Genomic DNA, 18,495 nt, shown 5'->3' on the forward strand with positions numbered 1-18,495 from the left:
TGCACACAGGAAAGTAAAGGTAGAACTGCACACAATGTGGATTACTTCTACATTTGTTATTGCATATAAAAAATTTTGAATATTCCCTTTTCTTGGCATTCATGTTATCATGACATTCTCTAATTTTTAATTTAGAATAGATTGCTTACTAAAATGCATATATTTTATTAAATAGCTGCATATATATGTGTATATATGTATATTTTAGAAATAAATGGTAAGAAATGAACAAAAGATAGGTTTGGTGTCATGCAGTGTGCTTAACATTTCATTTGTATCTTCTCTTTTAATTATTTGAACAACATTACAAGACTGATATGTCATTTTAGTGATCATGAAATTAAGGCTGAGATTGGTTCCAAAACTCAGAAAACTAGTAAGCGTTAGAACTGGAATTTAGTCTCAGTATTTTATGATTCCAAAGCCTTTGTTTTCCTGCAAACAATTATCCAAATATATTGATTATTATAAAATAATTGTGAGCCAAATTATAAAGACACTGTTCTTCAGAGCCTGCTTGCAGACTACTCACTTCATAATTCCATTTATGTTCAGTCTCCAAAAGGCAATGTAAAAGATTCTGGGAAAACAGAGTCAGAAATCCACATTAAATATTTGGTAGACTATAAGAGAATGATAAGTGTTTTAATTCAACCTGACAGGTGCTAAAATGTTCAGAGCCAACAAAGACTTTAGGAAAACTGCCTTTTCTCCCATAAGAAATAAAATTCTTTAAGAAGTCCCTTAATTAATTCCTTTGTGATGCGTGTGCATATGCCTGTACATGCATAAGTGTCTGTGTGTTTGTGTAAGAGATAGGACAACATCATCTAAAGTGGTATTTAATTTTACCCAGAACAAGTTCTGCACCTGAGGTATTCTGGGGGAATACTTTCACAGTAACGTGCATAATGTCCTTTATATTATTTTGGCATGTAGACGCTAATTATTTCTAGGAAGGAAAAATGGGAGGAGGAAAGACAGAAATATTTATTGATGCTTCTCTTGTTATGCTAGAGATTTTCACATATAAAATCTCATATGCCTGAGGTAAGAAGTTCCTTTAGTTGAAAGATTAAAAATACAAAACAGAATATTCATTGCCATTCATTGCCTGATGCCTAATGTCTTGAGAACAGTTATTTCATGTATTTTGCCTGGGTATTGTGGCATAATCAGATGGATAAAGCCAGTCCCTATGATTGCATTTTGACCAGAGTGGAAGCCATCTATTTTATTTTATTTTTTTTCTTGAATGACCTTGGTAGTTGGTGCTTTCAAGGAACTTATTCATTTGATCTAAGTTGTTTAATTTATGGTTGTTTATAATTTTCCAAGTATAGATTTGACATCTCTAAAATTTGATGTAATTTTTTTCTTTTCTCTTGATAATTCTGCCTGGAGGTTTATTAATTTTATTGACCTTCTCAAAGAATCAGATTTTGAATTTATTGCTTTTTCTCTATTGGTTATCTATTTCCTAGATTATTGATTGTGGCCCTTATCTTTATTATTTCTTTCCTTCTATTTATTTCTAGTGTAATTCGTTCTTTGTTTTAAAGCTTAGAGTGGAATTTTGGATCATTGATTTGCAATCTTTCTTCTTTTTATATAGGAATTCTGTGCTATTTCCCTTTCATCATTGCTCAGCATGCCACAGATTTTCACATTTTGCATTTTTATTTTAATTCAAACTATGTTATAATTTTACTTGTGACTCTCTTGTACTCATGGACATATCTGTGTATGTGTTTTAAATTTCTTAAATATTTGGAAATATTCCAAATATATTTGTTATTTACTTCCATTTTAATTCTGATTTTTTAATAGAACAGTCTCTATATGATTTATCTTTTTAAATTTACTGAGAATTGTAAAATAGTTCAGAGTATAATTTAACTTATTAAATGTTTTATGTGTTCTTCAAAGTAATTTTAGGTAGAAGATTTTATAAATGTCAATTACGTCAAGTTGATTGATAGTGTTGAAGTCTATGTCATTACTAATTGATTGTCTACTTGTTTTATCAATTATTGAAAGACTAGTCTTGAAATATCTAACTATAATTGTAGATTTGTCTGTTTCCTCTTTAAGTCTATCCATTATTTTTTCATGTATTTTGAATCTATTGCTATGTGCATACACATTTAAGATTGTTATGTCTTATTGACTGACATTTTTCATCACTATATAATATCCCCCCATATTACTTGTCCTGATGTATACTTTGATGTTACCATTGTTATTCCAGCTTTCTTTTAATTGCTGTATGCAGGTTTATATTTCCGTATCTGTCTTTATGTTTCAGAGACTTAGATAACATGTAATTGTTTTTTTTATTCAATCTCACAATCTCTGCCTTTAAATTGGAATAATTAGGCTATTTGCACTATTTGTATTTTATTTATACCACTTATTCTTCATTCCCTTTTTCTCTCTTTTTCCACCTTCGGGATTGTTTTTTATGATTCCATTTTATCTTCACTATTAGGTTTTTAGCTATAATTCTTTGTTTACCTTTTTTTAATATTTTGCTCCAGGGATTACAATACACATATTTAACTTATCACAGTCTATCTTCAAATAATATTAAATTGTTTCACAGGTAGTACAAAGACCTTATCACAGGTTTTTGTAGTTTATATAACAGCAAATTTCTATTTCCCCCTTTCTATCCTGTGTGCTATTTTAATAATAAATTTTATGTCTACATATGCTATAAACTCCAAAGTAGACAAATATTAGATTTTTAAGGGCAACTTATCTTTTCAAGGGTAAAAATGAGAAAAAGTGTCTTTTATGTTTACTCACATGTTTACTATTTCTAGAGCTCTTTAATCTTTTTTTTTCAAATTTCTTTTATGTGAAGAATTTTCTTAAATATTCAGTGTACTATAAGTTGGTTGGTGATTGACTCTCTCAGTTTTTGTTTGCCAAAAAAATACCTTTTTATAAGTTCATTATTGAAAGATATTTTCTCCGAATGTAGGATTAGAGGTTGACAGTTTTTCCTATCAGTCCTTAAAAAAATTATCTTGACATTCCAGTTTGAATGTTTTTTTGAAGAGAAATATGTGATCATTCTTATCATTATTCCTTTGTGTATATGTGTGTGTGTGTGTATCTTAAAATCCTAAAAAGCCAGCATATTAAATATATATATATTTATATCTAATATATGGCTTTTTTAAAATAGTGGCTTTTTTTTATCCCTGGTTTTTATCCATTTGATTAATATGTGCCTTGGTGGAGTTTCAGCACGTGTGTGTGTGTGTGTGTGTGTCCTTCTATTTAAGATTTGGTGAGTTTCTTGGATATATAATATTATAGCTTTCATCAAATTTGGAAAATTATGACCATAAATGTAACCATTATTTTTTTAAAGAATTTATTTTTAATACACTTTCACCCCTTTTTTCCTGAGACTCCACAGTTATTTGTGTGTTAGACTGCTTGATATTGTCCTATAGGTCACTCAGACTCTGTTCATTTTTTTCTCTCTCTCTTTGCCTCATTGTGGGTAGATTCTATTGTTATGTCTTCATTTTTACTGATTTATCATCTTCAAAGTCTCATTTACTGTTTGGGGTTCTCTCTTTCTTTGCACTCTAGCCTGAATACTGGTAATATACTAGGGGAAATTCTGTGACTAACTTCCTTGTTTCTCTTCTCTTAGGGATCACTGTCATGTACTTCCTGTTCTCTATAGCCTGAAAGATTTATTTTGTAATTTTTTTTTAAATTTTTTAGTTTTCTAGTTGTTTACTGCAGGAGTGCATTTCTTTTGGGGGTAAAGTGGAAGTATTTCCTCAGTAGATTTTGATATTTTCTTTATATTGATCTTGTGTTGTCATTTTTGACATTCAACTGTATAAAAAATATTTATTGGAAATCTAATATAGGCTTTATAGAAATGAAATGATGAATAAGAATCTGGATCTGTCCTCAAAGGGCAAGATAACTATGTAAACCAAAAACTGCTATGAAATAAAACAGTGTTTGTGGAAGGAACATAGTAGGAATTTCATCAGAAATATGTGTGTGGTGCTGAGGAAGATATACACCTGTTTTCAATGAGATTGTGAGACCAGAAATTTTTAAAGAAGGTGATTTTTTAAGATACAGTTTCTTTAAGCTTATATATTGACTTCAGAATGCCAGGATCATTTCTGTAATCTCTCGATAAATTCCCTAAACTGGGGTTACAAAAACAAACAGAAATGGTGCATTCCTCAAAGGGCTGGCAATTTAGTAGAGGAAAAATATCTGAATAAATAAATATAGGGGAGTGTTCTAGGCCTAAATAGGAAAAGTTATGTAAGTGTTGAATTTTAAGCACAGGGGGAGAAAAGGCTAATTCTAGCTATGCAAACAGGAAGTCTTGATTTAGGAATTTTTCCATGGTGCTGATTTTGAAAATTGAATAATTCTTTGCTGGGTTGGTTGGTATGTGTGTTGTATGGGTGGAATGTTATGGGGAGAAAATGGAAAAATCTTAGAGACATGAGTGATATGGTTGTGCTCTGTAATCTAGAAGAAATTTTAAATGGAAAAGACAAAACTCAGAATGTGATAGAGGTGAGTTCAGTTAGAGATAAGACTGAAGGGTTTGCAAGAGTCAGTTGTATAGGGTTGAACATTATTTTATAAGATTTTATTGACTGTTGGTTAGGAATAGTGAGGTTAATTTATTACTTCCACTTGACTTTCTTAAAGAGAGGAACAGATAGTGGCACCCTTCACCAAAAGAGTCAATACAAGACTAGGAGTCTTGAGAGTAAAATGAATTTCATTTTAGACTTTTAGTCTTCAAGTTTCCAAAGATATCTAATTAAATCCAATAGACATTTGAACATTATTTTCCTTAGTTTATGGAAGAAGTTGGACTAAAGGTAAAGTTTTGGAATATATCAGCAATAGGATGTTGCCAAAGCCATTGGCATAAATTGAATAATCTAGAGGAAGCATAAGGAGGAATGGAAGATGACCTACAAAGTAGTTAGTCCTGGGAAAGAATGGTTAAGGAGGAATGAGGAAAACCAGAAGAAAAATGTCTCAGAAGTCATGGAAAATGAGAATATTTAGAAAAAACTCAACAGTGTTACATGCTTAAGTTTAATGTACAAAAAAGTGACAAGAACAGTCTGCTGGCCTAAGTTGTTAGGCGGTCATTGGCAACATTTGCTAGTGAATAGGTAAGGGCCCAATTAAAGTGACAGTAGGAAGATTAGATGATAGAGACCTAGGCTGAAGACTAATCACTTCCTAGGAAACCTGGCTGTGAAAGGAGGAAGAATAGGTGGTATCCAAAGAGAGACACTGGGCAGAAAATTATTATTTTTACAAAGTAAAACGCTTAAATATATTTTTAGCTTTTGTTGTTAGAACTAGTAGGGAGAGGTTGAAAATTTAGCAGGAAATATTCTTAATGGTAGTGTGAGTATGGTGAGACCATCTCTTTCATACACAGCTGGTGGGTGTATAAATTGGTATAATCTTTCTGAAAAGCAATTTGATAATGTGTGTAAAGAGCCTTAAAAATATAGTTTTGACCGTGTAAGTCCTCTTATGAAATTCTACCCTGTGGATAGAATCAGAGATGCAGATGAAGATTTATGTACAAGAATAATAATCACAGCATCATTTCAATAATGAAAAATGGAAACAGTCTTTATGATCAACAAAGAAGGCATAGTTATATAAATTATAGTGTATTCTTAGGCTATTACACAACCATTGAAATCCTATTTTCAAAGACTCAAATTATTGGGAGAAATGTTCTTTCAATACACTGTTGAGTGTAAAATGAAACATGAAAATAAAAAAGCTGAATATAGAGAGTAATCCAAATGTCAAAAATGGAAACATAAAGCTTAAAAGAGAAAATATAGAAATGAGTAGGAAAAACTATAAAATTGAACAATGTTTTGGCATAGACTTAAAGAGACTAGATCACACCAGTGACCTAAAGGTTAGTTTTAGGTAGAGACTTCTACCTACAAGGAAAAAATAGAAATATATTTGTAGATGTGGGGAAGGAAATTAAAAGATATTTTTTGGATTAAATAAGGGGCAAATCACTTCTTTATCATCATTATCATGACCCACAATATCAATAACATATAGAGGGCTAAGTTTGTGTCATATTTTATATGATATATTTAATATTCGTAGTAACTACTATTAAAAATAAGCAAACCAAGGCATGGAGAAGATAAGAAGTTACACACTAGGAAATGATGAAGTTGAGAGTCATACCAGTTCTGTTTGTCTCCTCAGTCCAGGTCAGAGCTTTTTGCTGAGACAGGAGTTGGGCAACCTTGATAAGGAGAGATTTGAAACATATAATTATCACTGCAGGGAAATCAAAGGGATCTGAGCAGAGACAACAAGAAAAAGGAATAGCTGAATAGTACTGAGGTTCATCTGAAGATTAGCTATTTGGAGTGTCACTAGTTCACAAAATTATATGTATTTCTCCAAAGGCAGTTACATGCCTTAGTGTAAGAGAGAAAAAAAAGAAAAGTTTGGATTAATTGAAAATGATGATTTAGTAGGAAGTTTCAATGAAAAGAGAGGGTATTAGCAGTAAATGAAGCTAAATAGTATCTAAATTTTATATGGAATATAGGTTTTTTTTTATAAGGTGGTGAAGGAAAAGGACAAATGAGAAAGGTAGAGGGAGGGACTGCAGTGCCTGAGGGGGGTCAGAGGTAAAGTGAAAAGGGCTGAAGTAGAAAGTTGATACAGTTTTTTTGGCATCAAGAAGGTTGAAGACTTTGAGGTTATATGGTTAGATAGATGAGCTGCCCAAACTTCCAGAGGAAAACAATGAGAGATTACATCATTTCTATGATGGTAGAAATCAAGAGTAGAGAGAGACTGTGAGGCATATTTCAAAATGCTTAGGAGATGAAATGGGGTGATGAGAAGATCTCTAGATAATAGAAATGTGAGGTAGAACCAAAGGTGGGAACGTGGGATGACATGAGACTTGGGATGAAAGAAGTACACTTGAGGAACAATGAAATAAGGATTTCAGATTAGCAAAGGGCACTGTGAGAATAATCTTGGACTTTATAGCATTGTGGTATGAAAAGGATTTTCTTGTTGAAGAAGGTTATAGTCTCATGCATAGAACATTGCCTGATGCACAATTAACACCGAATGCCAACTCATTCTCATTTTATGGACAAGCGAATGAATATAAAATTAATGGGTCCACACCAGGAGGAAGGATTCTGGGAATAATCGAAGATGTTATGGGATGGGAGCTGTTTACCTTGGAATAGAGATTCCAGAGATCATAAAAAAAATTATATGTAGAGAATACCAGAAATAGATGAAAGAACATGATGGGAAAATGCACAGAATAGTAGATGGATATGAGTCATATGGAAGTTTGTTATTTGGAAGGACTGCTGTCCTGGCTTGTGACTAAGGATGGTGACCCACTATGCTGAGGCCCGAGTAGTCTGAGAAGACAACAGTGTTAGAAGCCTGCAGTCTTTGATACTTAAATGGCAAGATGTGGACAAGCTTTTCTGATGATTATTAAAGATAATTCTACTTGCTCATTAGAAATGATTAGCTGGCCTTTACACTGCTTCATTCCCAGAGTAATCATTGGTTTGAAGTAACTATGGAACAGGGTTTTTTTGTTTGTTTGTTTGTTTCTGACAAGAATTAGGTATCATAGAGCAGCTTTGATGAAATAATCCTTAAGTAGAGCTCTTTTTATGTGGCTGGGATGAATTTAGCTCTTTTCTCCCGTATCGTAGCCCTCAGTGGTATAGAGGTAGACTTCTGGTTGTGAAAAACCTAAAGCCTCAAGTTCTGTCACTAGCCTGGTTCTATTTTTTTGCTTTGACAGTTTGGCGAGGGCCTCTGAGGTTGTATAACCTCTCTTCTATAGTTTATGTGTTATAAAAAATATGATAATATACATTAGTCCTGAAGCAAATGAGTGAACTAAATGAATCACTTGGAGAGAGAAGTATCCACAGCTCCCTCCCATTTGTCATTGAGGTAATATAATTTTCTAAAGAAAGAATTATTGACATCTAGTGAATTGCGAAATCAATATCTGTATTATTTACTGAACACATGCTGGGCATTTTTACCAGAATCATTGGTAAACATCTTCAGTCATAAATTTCCCAAATTCTTGTATGGATTTGTGTTTTAATTAACATTCTTAGTTGGAAACTAGAGGCAGATGGGAAGTGTTGTTAATAATTCCATAATTGATAACAGTCACTTCTGAAACACAGAAACAGCTCATAGCTCACTAATTATTTCAGAGAACAAAACACTACAAATTGTTAAAAGCCCTTAGCAACATAGGAAATTGCATAGTCCAGTGAATGAAGACTGGGTCAGAGGCAGAAGCCATGGGGTTAGATTTGGACCCACCACTTACTAGCATGGAGATGACACTTGTCTTCTCTAAGCCATAGTTTCCACATCTACCAAGGGACAATAATTCTTATCTTCACAAGGTTGATATGAAAAATAAATCAATGAACAATCCATTATTCCTGCCACCAAGCAAGTCTTCACTAATTAACTTAAGATTAATATATGAAGTACAAAAGAGCCCTAGAGTTTATCAGTATCCAATATCCACTGAGTGCTCAGCCTTCATGATAATTCAACTTTCTTTAGACTCTAAATATCTGCTTGAGGATCAAGGACAACCTACTTTTCAATTAAAGTTCAGATAGTCCTGAATTTAAGAAATCAATTTAACTTCGTTTAACGTAGTATTTCCCAATATTTTTAATGTTAGACCTTTCTCCTCTGTAAATCCTATTAAACTCTTCGAAGTTCTTCAGACCACTGTAGGAAACAATGATATAAGGTTTCAATTCTCCTCCCATTGTTGGTGGGTTGGAGTTAACAGCAGCAGCAAATTAACATTGATTAAGTGGACACTCTGAGCTAGGTTCTGTCTTATAGACTTTTAACTATAAAGTCTCTCTAAATTCTTACAGCATCCTTTGGGAGTCAGTACTATTACCACCACCATTTTGTAACACAGAGCATTTTGCCTAAGGTAACAGAAAGAGTAGAAGATGATTTGAAGACAGAGTTTCTGTAACCACAATGCTGATCTGGAATTTAATCAGCTAGTGTGGTTCAGTGGATGTCAAGAGGAAAGTGAAGACTAAGAAACTAAAAAGAGAGCCCCATGGAGTGGCATATTCTTAAGGGCCAGAGAAAATGTGGAAGCCAGGGAAAAGAGTTAAAAAGCCAGAGAAGCACTGCAAAAAACCAGAGCAGTGAACTGAGTGTAAACTGGGAAAAGTGTGGGGCGTTTTTCTAGACTGCCGCATGCTGTCTGTGGCTTGCTTTTATCTGTCAGCCACGGTCTTGCGTGTGGGTAAGCCTGCTGAGTTTAAAAGGACAATAACAGGATGGACATTTTGGTTCAAATGGAAGAATTTTATTAAATCAGGCCATGGAACTCTATTCAATGTGTAGATTCACGCAATTAGAATTAAATAAAAGAGAAGCAGACTGGGTCAAATATATATAACTAGGAGGGCAGCAGACATTGCTACATTCCCTTTGGAGTTTAAAAATTCCTTCACGTGAATGAATCCACTTACTGCATCATGCTGGATACCAATAAGTAGTGCTTGCTCTTTAGCTTAGCTCAAATCGCTGTCAAGTTCAATGCCCTTTTTTTAGCAGGGTTTATGGTTTTGTGAATTTAAAGGAGAATGATTAAAATAGATATATATTTTTTAAGATCTGGCATTCTCTCTGGGGTTAAGAATTTCCCTTGCTGGACTATGGGAACCACACGATGGTAAAATAGTGGGGTTTATATTTGATTCACCATACAGAGGGAGTCATATGGTTCAGAGAAGGATATTGAACAGGAAACCAAGCTGCTGTGGAATATATCTCTCCATCTTACTCCAGTGCTGATTTACCTCACCTGTACAGGTTTCTTCTTGATCCCTTGTTCATCATTCACATATTGTCAGAAACTGGGTTCTCATCAAAGGTGGCAATTTCTCAGGGTTAAGGGGACCTCCTGTGTTCATGCAAATAAGAAGCTGTCTTCTTCTGCTAACATAGGCAAGTGTACATATTCCTTGTGACCCAAACTCAACACAATTTTGAGAATTGGATGCTTCTCCTCCTTTCCCACCCACACAGAAAAACTCTCAAAATTTGCCAAAGATAAAAACTCTACAGAGTTGAAACCAAGCACCTGTCCCTGAGCGGAAGAGCAGTTTGGATGTCATTTAAGATGGACTGAATGAAGCAAAGGGACTACTGCAGAAAAAAACATGGCTAGGAACACATCATAGGTTCAAAATAGTTTCCTTGAAATAATTCACAAAGAATAAATTTGCCGAGTAATTTTCTAAAACCTATCCAAAATTATCTTAACTGCACTACAAAGTGCAGGTCTAGGAACCCCTTGTCTGTCTACCTTTCTAAGGTATGGTGATAGGTCTCTGTCCAGCAGTGAAAATGAACTAACTGTGTCCAAAGAGGAAACCCATTTTCTAACATTTGGGTGATGGTTGGCTCCCATTCCCTGCTCTGTAGCAAAATGGGAGTGGTAACCTATCTAAAACCAAGTATAAGATATTTGGTGGTTTTTGGAGAATTGGCCATTTGGTTTGATTTTTTAATGAATTGATTTATAGCAAATTAATGTTTGGCTTTATAGCACTAGAGCCTCAGGTCAGCCTGCCTCATTAGTGAGGGTCACAGAACAGTACAGACAAATGTGGGACCTCCTCCTCTGTTTTTAACAGTTCTGGACTCCTCGTTTAAACCTAAAGTTATGCTTTCCAGTACTCAGGGACTGTGTACCTAAGTCTCGGGCAGTTTTGCAAAGGTTTCTTATTTCCAGGTCTGATCTATTCTCACTTTCTAGTTTGGCAGAGTCTACCCTGGAAATATTCTTTGTCTGCATTCCTAAGCTAAGGGATGAGAACTATATCTGTCACTGAGAGAATATCTAATTCAGACCTCTGTTGTGGATATCTATTGCTGTATAACAAACCACCCCACCGCTTAGTGGCATAAAACGGTGACACTTATGCTTATGGCTAATTATGCTTATGGCTCTTTGGGTCAGTAATTCAGATAAGGTCAAGCATGAGTGGTTTGTCTCTATTCTATGATGTCTGGGACCTCAACTGCAAAGACTCTAAAGACAGATATAATTTGAATGGCTGGGTTTGGAATCATCTGAAGGTTTAATTACTTACATGTCTGGAGCTTGGACTGGAATGACTTAATGGCTGGACTCAGTTGGGATTATTTACCAGAGCAACTACACATGGTATCTTCATGTGACAGGCTTCTTCACAGCATGGTGGCTTCAAGGTAGTCATATCTTTTCTATGGTGTTCAGGGATCCAGATTCATGTGTTCTAGTAGAAAAGGTAGAATTTGATTGGTCTTTGTGACCTAGATTTCAATATCACATATAATCACTTCTGCTCATACTCTAAAAGTTGAAGCCAGAGCCTGATCAGAATCAAGGATCGATAAGGACACACTTCCCCCGCTTGCTGGAAAGTTTTAAAGTTCTGGCTGTGGTTTTAAATCGCCACATTTGGTAACTAGCAACATAATGTAGTGAGACTGCCTTTTCAACAGATTCCAGTGTACCTTCAAATAGATATGGCTTCTTTAGCAAAATCAACTTTGGACCCTGACACATATTCTAGAGATATTTCTATGGCTCAAAAATATCTCAGGATAACAGCTCAGAGCCAGTTTGGGAGGCTCAGGAGGACACCTGTGTCATTAATTTGTAGTCATTCTTCTCTTTGGATGCCAAAGGACATTCCCTACCTTCATTATCTGATTTGATCACTGGACTTCATGGGATGTATTTTATTTGTCTCCAAATTAAGGGCTTCGCCGCCTCTGAAAATGTTCACCACAAAATGTTGGGACCAATGGACCACATTATAAAAGAATTTTTCAACATGACTGTTGAGCCTGGCTGCCATCGGGTCTTGCAAAGGGATACTTACCTTAGTAGATTCACCATGATCTGAGCCCTCTCTTCTCTACAAATTTCAAAATTCAGAAATTCAGTATTACTTAGTACATGCTATTAGTGATGAGAACACATAAAGCTAGTTACAGGAGACTGTGTGTAAACCAGATACCAGTTTAACAATCTATATGGAGAACTATCACTAGCTAGGAATACTTTCATTCACTGGCTTTCACAGTCTTTCCCTGGAGGCATTCTGCATGACAAAGCAAGTAATAATTAGAAAGCTATTTGGTAATGGACAAAACCCTGGAAGGCAGGTGTGATGTGATGATTATCTTATATACTCAATGCCGAACAGTGTCTTGTGTGGATGAGGCTCAATAAATGTTTGTTGTATACATGAAAGAATACTTTAGAAGAAATCTTAGGGAGAACATAATCTGATGGCTTTCAAGCATCCCTAAGGTTCTTGAAGAGGTGATCTAGGGCAGCATTCCCCAACCATTTTGGCACCAGGGACCAGTGCTCCTAGGAGAATATAATGCCTGATGATCTGAGGTGGAGCTGAGGTGGTGATGTTAGTGCTGGGGAGCGGCTGCAAATACGGATGAAGCTTTGCTCGCTCACCTGCCACTCACCTTTTGCTGTGCAACCCAGTTCCTAACAGGCCATGGACCAGTACCGGTCCATGGCCTGGGGATTGGAGAGTCTGTTATAGGGGCCCCTTTCGGAATCAGTGGGCAGGAAGTAGCAGGGGCCCAAGAACAGCTCCTCTTTTATTTATTCAGGTATTAGGACTCTTTCTAAGATTTAAATTTTGAAAGGAGTAGAACAAAATATCCGCAGCTAATAATAGAAAGTATTGGCAATGTTTGTCAGTGAGGAAAGTGAGACCTCAAATAATTAGGTAATTTGCCGAAAGTCACTCAATTAGTAAGAGTCTAAGCTGGCACTCAAATTGGAAGCTTCCCACTCCAAGGCCTGACCTGTGTGTAATATGAACATGCTAATGATTTACTGGACACTCGGCCTCTAATTTGCTGTGAAGTTCTTCACCTGTCTCCTGACAATCACATTTGGCATCTGTCCAGAACTTATTGCAGCATTTTCATTTTCTTTCTGAGAAGCCACAGTTGACATTTTAATCACCACCTTATAAATTTCCCTACCGCCCAGTTTTTCCCTCTTCCTCCTTGAGCCTCATTCATTCACTTTTTAAAAATTCCTTGTACAGCCTCACAGATAAATTATTTTCTAGTATAAAGTGGACTGGAGTGAGGAGGATACATTGGACAAGTAGACAATAATAGCCAAGCAAAAGCTCATTCTAAAACACATTTTTCTTAAAGCATTGTTATCACTGCTGTCGTTCATACTATTCCAACAATTTCCTTGAGCTGCCATCTCCTGCTGGTTCTTTAAAGAGGTTAGAATAACCCTGGTAGCTTACTTGCATGTACAAAACACAAGCCGTAACCCCAGAAAAGTTTTTCTTGCTCATCTTTAGCCGGCTATGCAAGCGACCTTGCCTTGGAGCTGTGTATACTACCTTTCTACTTGTAGTTGACTGTGGTGATCAGAAAAGTGGAGAGATCAGAGATAAAAAGGTCTCTGGGAATCTTGAAATCCACTATTATTTTACACATGAAGAGACTGAAACCCAGAGAGGGGGAGTAGTTTACTTGAGGCTACACAGCTAATTAGTGGCAGAGAACTGTGTCTCCTAATCCATGGTCCAGGACTCTATTAGCAATAGCAGATTTATTTTTGCTTCCAACTGAATGCAGTGCCATCCAGATGAAGCCGTGATGGCAGCGCAGGCTCCCAGTACCACCGAAGACCACTGATGTCCAATGGACCAAACGTGACACCCAGCTAGATGAAGTCAAGAGGGGCACACAGCTCCAGGGGACATCAGTTGGGACAGAAACACAGCTAGCAGCCTCAGGGACTGATTTCTCTGGCTGCGCCAGCAGTCTGTCACTGCAGCTCTTTGTTGTGACAGCTGATCAGGGCATTAGCAGCGTGCTCATGGATGGAAGGAAGGAAGGAAGGAGGGAAGGGAAGGAATAAGAAAGGGAAGAGAAGGAGGAAGGAAGGAAGACGGTAGCTATTGGTAGGGATAACAAACAAGTGTTTCTGTTATGCTCAGGGAAGAGAGATGAGCAATGAGTCCTTGTCTGGAACAATAATTTGAAGACTTTTTTTTAAGTAGCAAAAACCTTTTATTTTTCTACCCAGAATCTTCCCCGGAAACTCCAGTGCATAAAATAGATAAAAGCAGGGTTGCCCTGGTTGAATTTGGGGAGAGAAAAGGTTATCCTCTGAGGATCAGGGCAACTGAGTTTGGATACTAATGATCAGGGAAGAGTTTTCCATCTAGGAGGAGTCTGGGAAATCTGTGGTGTCACTGTTGGTTTTCATAGTGATAAGAGGTGATACTATTGTTATTTAGTGGGTGATAGCCAAGGATGTCAGATGTCCTGCAATGTGGAGGACAGTTCTTGACATTGAAGACTTGTCCCATATCCTCTGTGACTGACATGACTATCTCCCCAGACATGTAGATGAAAAAGCAGTTTGTAAGTATTTGAGCCTAGAACCCAATTCTGTTTTACATATGGCAAGCAGTATTTATTACACAGTTTTAATATACATTGCGTTTTCCAAAAAATACTATACCTGGGATAATAGGGGGAAGAGTGTACTGTTTTATTTTCTTAGGAGCTTCACTGGGAATTGCTCACTTAGAGATGTAACAGAAGGGTTAAAATCAAGGATTCTCGAGCCTGGCTTTGAATTCTAGATCTTACACTTACTAGCAGTGTGTGACTTTGGCCAAGGTACTTAACCATTCTGTGTCTGCATTATTAGCTGTAAATCGTAGGTCTTAACAGTACCTACTCAAAATGTTGTGAGAATTAAATGAATCAATAATGTAATGTTCTTAGAGCAGTTCCTGGCACAAAATAAGTGCTCTGACTTTATATTGGAAAACCATATCACTATGACATACTACTTATGTTATTTATGGCTCTAATACAACTATAATATCTAACAGTATTGAGGGTTTACTTTATGCCGGCTAAAGTCAAAACTCATCTAAATTTATCATGCATATAAAATTCAAATATAAACACATCACTCCTCTAATTAAAAACCTCAATGGCTTCCTTTGTCTAGAATCAAGAAGGTAAAGTCCAGTGTCCTTAGTGTGATATCTTTGGTTCTCTATGATCTGGTCACTTCTCCAGTCTAATTGTTTGCTTTCTCTTGCCTTTATATATTTCAGCCATACATACAGGTCTCCCAATATATCTCTTTTCATAGTTTTGTCTTCATAATTTTAAATTGCCTGATATTTACTTCTTATTTCCCTACTCTTTGAAGACTCAGCTCAAATGTCACCTCTTCTAGGACATTTCCCTCTACCTCCAGGCCAATGGTGGTGCCTGCGCATCTTTGTAACCAGAGCTTCCCACACTGCGTTGACATATGTTTAAGTGTTTCTCTTCTTTATTAGTCTGTGAACTCAAGGACAGAAGCCATGCCTTACTCATTCTGCTATTGCCAGCATCTGGCACAGTAGAGCAGAATGGATGCTAAGAGCATGTTAGCTGCAAGGCCCTGATCCAGAGTTTGGACTGTGCAGCAGTTAAGCACTCTAAATCTAGAGCTCAGATCCTACACTACCAGTTACTGCTGTGTTACCTGGACATATGATATAAACTCTCTGAGCCTCAACCTTCTCATTTATGAAATGTAACAATGGTACTATCTCACCGTGGTTATTGTGAAAATTAAACACAATGATGAATGTAAAACACATAGCAAGTTTTGTACATAACAGTCACTTATAAATGTTAGTTGTCATCAGTGCTCATCATTATATTTAGAAAAGAGCATACCCAAAACCAAGACAAAAGCACATCTGTTTAAGGCTACAAAGCCTTCAGAGAAATTTTTCCCAAATTTACTTACTTGCCATTTGCCAGTGTTTGTCAATCCTTGTAGTCAGAAAACCTCAAGGGAAAAAATGGCTTTATGTATAGATCACATTGTGTATCACTCATTTTTTTTACTCTCTTTTCAGTGGTCTATTTCTCTGTATTTGAGAAAAGATTATAGGCATGGAAATGAATTCAAAATATTAAGGGAAAGTAGCCTGGGGAAAATAAATACAATTGAGTCCAAGATAAAATTATCAGGATTGTTACTTTTTCAATCTAGCCTGCTAGAACACACTTTAATAAAACTATTTCGATCTGTGTTTCTTTCTTATTTATTCTTAGGTCTTTCTGACCCACAGAGCAATGTTTCCTAGCTAAAAATGTTGGTAAATAAGTGGCAGAAGCATGACATTTTCCTTAAATGATACAGACTTTAAAGAACTGAAAATAATTTCCAACATTAAATGAACATAATACAACAATATAATAGCTACCATTTATTGTTTGCCTATTACGATAAGTGCTTCTGTTTCTTATCACATTCAGTAATCACAACTATTCAGTGGGAAAGGTACCATCATTATTCTCATTATAGAAATAAAGAAAGTGAGGGTCGGCATCTTAGGATTTGTCCAAAGTCAAGAGCTATAAAGAGGCAAACCTGAGACACTAAAACCAGTTCTGGGTGACTTCCAAGTTCATGCTCTTCAGTACTGAACAAACATGTTCATAATCATACGTGCACACATATGTGAAAGCAGTAGATGTAGGCTCCTAATTGGTACATATAAAGCTGCAAGTGAAGTAAAAAAAATGAAAATATTTTTTGCTTCATATTAAAAGTCCATGTTGACATTTATCAACAAATAGCAAAGAAATGAGGTTTAAAACATTTCTTTTGGCCCGTTCCTGGTGACAGTGGAGCTCAATTGAGTTCAATTTCAGGAATGACTTTAGCATCAGAGTCAATGGCAGCAAGACTGGTATTTTAATCCTGATTATATAAGCTCCCAGAAGCAATATACAACATTCACTGTCAATTTTTTTATAAAACTTCTCTGCCCAGCTGTGGCTCACTGTTCAGTTAATACCTCCAGTCTCTGGAAAATTTATTTTTATTTTTTATTTTTTAATTTTGTTTGTTTGTTTTCTTAAGGCAAGGCAACCCCCTTGGTTGACCTCACAGATTGCAAGGATCTTGTAAGCTTACAATCCCTTATTTTTATTTTATTTTATTTTTTCCCCCTCTTTTAATTCCCCCTCCCTCCACTTTCACTCCTGACCCATGGATGTTGCCCTTTCTCTTAAGAACTGGATCTCTGAAGGCGGGGCGTCCCCTCTCACACACTCACAGTGTGCACCCGGGACCTGGCACATCCGGGGTATGGTCCGTGGCTCCCACCCAGGACCTTCTGCGTGCAAAGCAGATGTGCTAACCACTACACTATGGAGACACCCCACAATCCCTTATTTTTTATTTTTATTTTTTATGCCTACAGCACCTGGTCTTCCTAGTTGGTCTCCCATCCAAGTACTAATCAGGCCCGACCGTGCTTAGCTTTCGAGATCAGACAGGATCGGCTTGTTCAGGGCGGCGTGGCAGCAGATGTCTCTGGAAAATTTAATTCACCCTTTTCCATGATTAGCAAACCCCCTTCCTGCCTCCAGCTCAGTTCATCATTAGTTTCATTGTATTTCCAGATATCTCAGACACCGTGTGCTTATCAAGCACAACTTGCTTTCCCTTAACCTAAATTGTTGAACTTTAAAGATCTGGAGCATTGCATTATTTTAACTCATGCCACTAAGCACATAGCTCTTTTGATTATTGTTGAGTCATAAATTACTCTCTGGCCTTTACCCACTGACAGGTTTGCAGTTAACTATTGAGAGGATATTCCCAGATGTCTCTTGGAAAAAAAAAATTATCTACTTATTTCATGTCTTTTCTCACTACAGTGAGAGAAAGGAGGATCAGTGGAAACTTGGAATCAAATCAGGTAGGTTGGTATGAAAAATTAGGGAATAATTCCTGGAAAAAAATGACAAAACTCTGCTTTTCTTGGCTAATCTGGAGAATCTGTGTTGTTGTTGTCTGCTGAGACGACAAGAATTTTTAAGAGAAAACAATCAAATAGGAAATGTTGCTAACGCTTCCTCCCTTTCTTGCTTCCTCCCTGCTGCCCTTCCTTTTTTTCTTTCTTCCATTTATCTATCCATTCAAAGCATCCATGTTATTACTAGTTATTGGATACCTACTTTGGATAAAGTACTGTGCAGAGCTCCCTGATTTAGAGAATAGAGACATAAAAATTAATCAAATGTAGTCTTATCCTCAAGTTGTTTTTGTAATACTAAGGGAGGTAAAACATGCAGGGCAAAAAGGTAACCAAAATCCAAGGTGGAAAGTGCTAAGTGTCATAGAGAGGCACAGGTAAGCCTATGGAAGTTCAGATCAGATATTCTCCCTGCTGGGGAATAAGGGAATCTTTATGACTGGCAGCATTTGAACTGGACTCTTAAAAAAAGATATGAGTGTCGGTGATGGGGGCAACC

At 36.3% G+C, this 18,495-nt stretch overlaps 1 protein-coding gene and 1 pseudogene across 5 annotated transcripts in view; one reads left to right on the forward strand and one right to left on the reverse strand.

The window, feature by feature from the left end:
• Nucleotides 1–18,495, forward strand: part of NELL1 (neural EGFL like 1) — a 719,285-nt gene that overhangs the window by 601,274 nt on the left and 99,516 nt on the right. The gene's annotated exons all lie outside the window — the stretch shown is intronic.
• Nucleotides 17,430–17,547, reverse strand: LOC120610443 (uncharacterized; annotated as a pseudogene).

Source organism: Pteropus medius, unplaced genomic scaffold (genome assembly GCF_902729225.1).
Source record: "Pteropus medius unplaced genomic scaffold, Ma_sr-lr_union100, whole genome shotgun sequence".
Taxonomy (NCBI): domain Eukaryota; kingdom Metazoa; phylum Chordata; class Mammalia; order Chiroptera; family Pteropodidae; genus Pteropus; species Pteropus medius.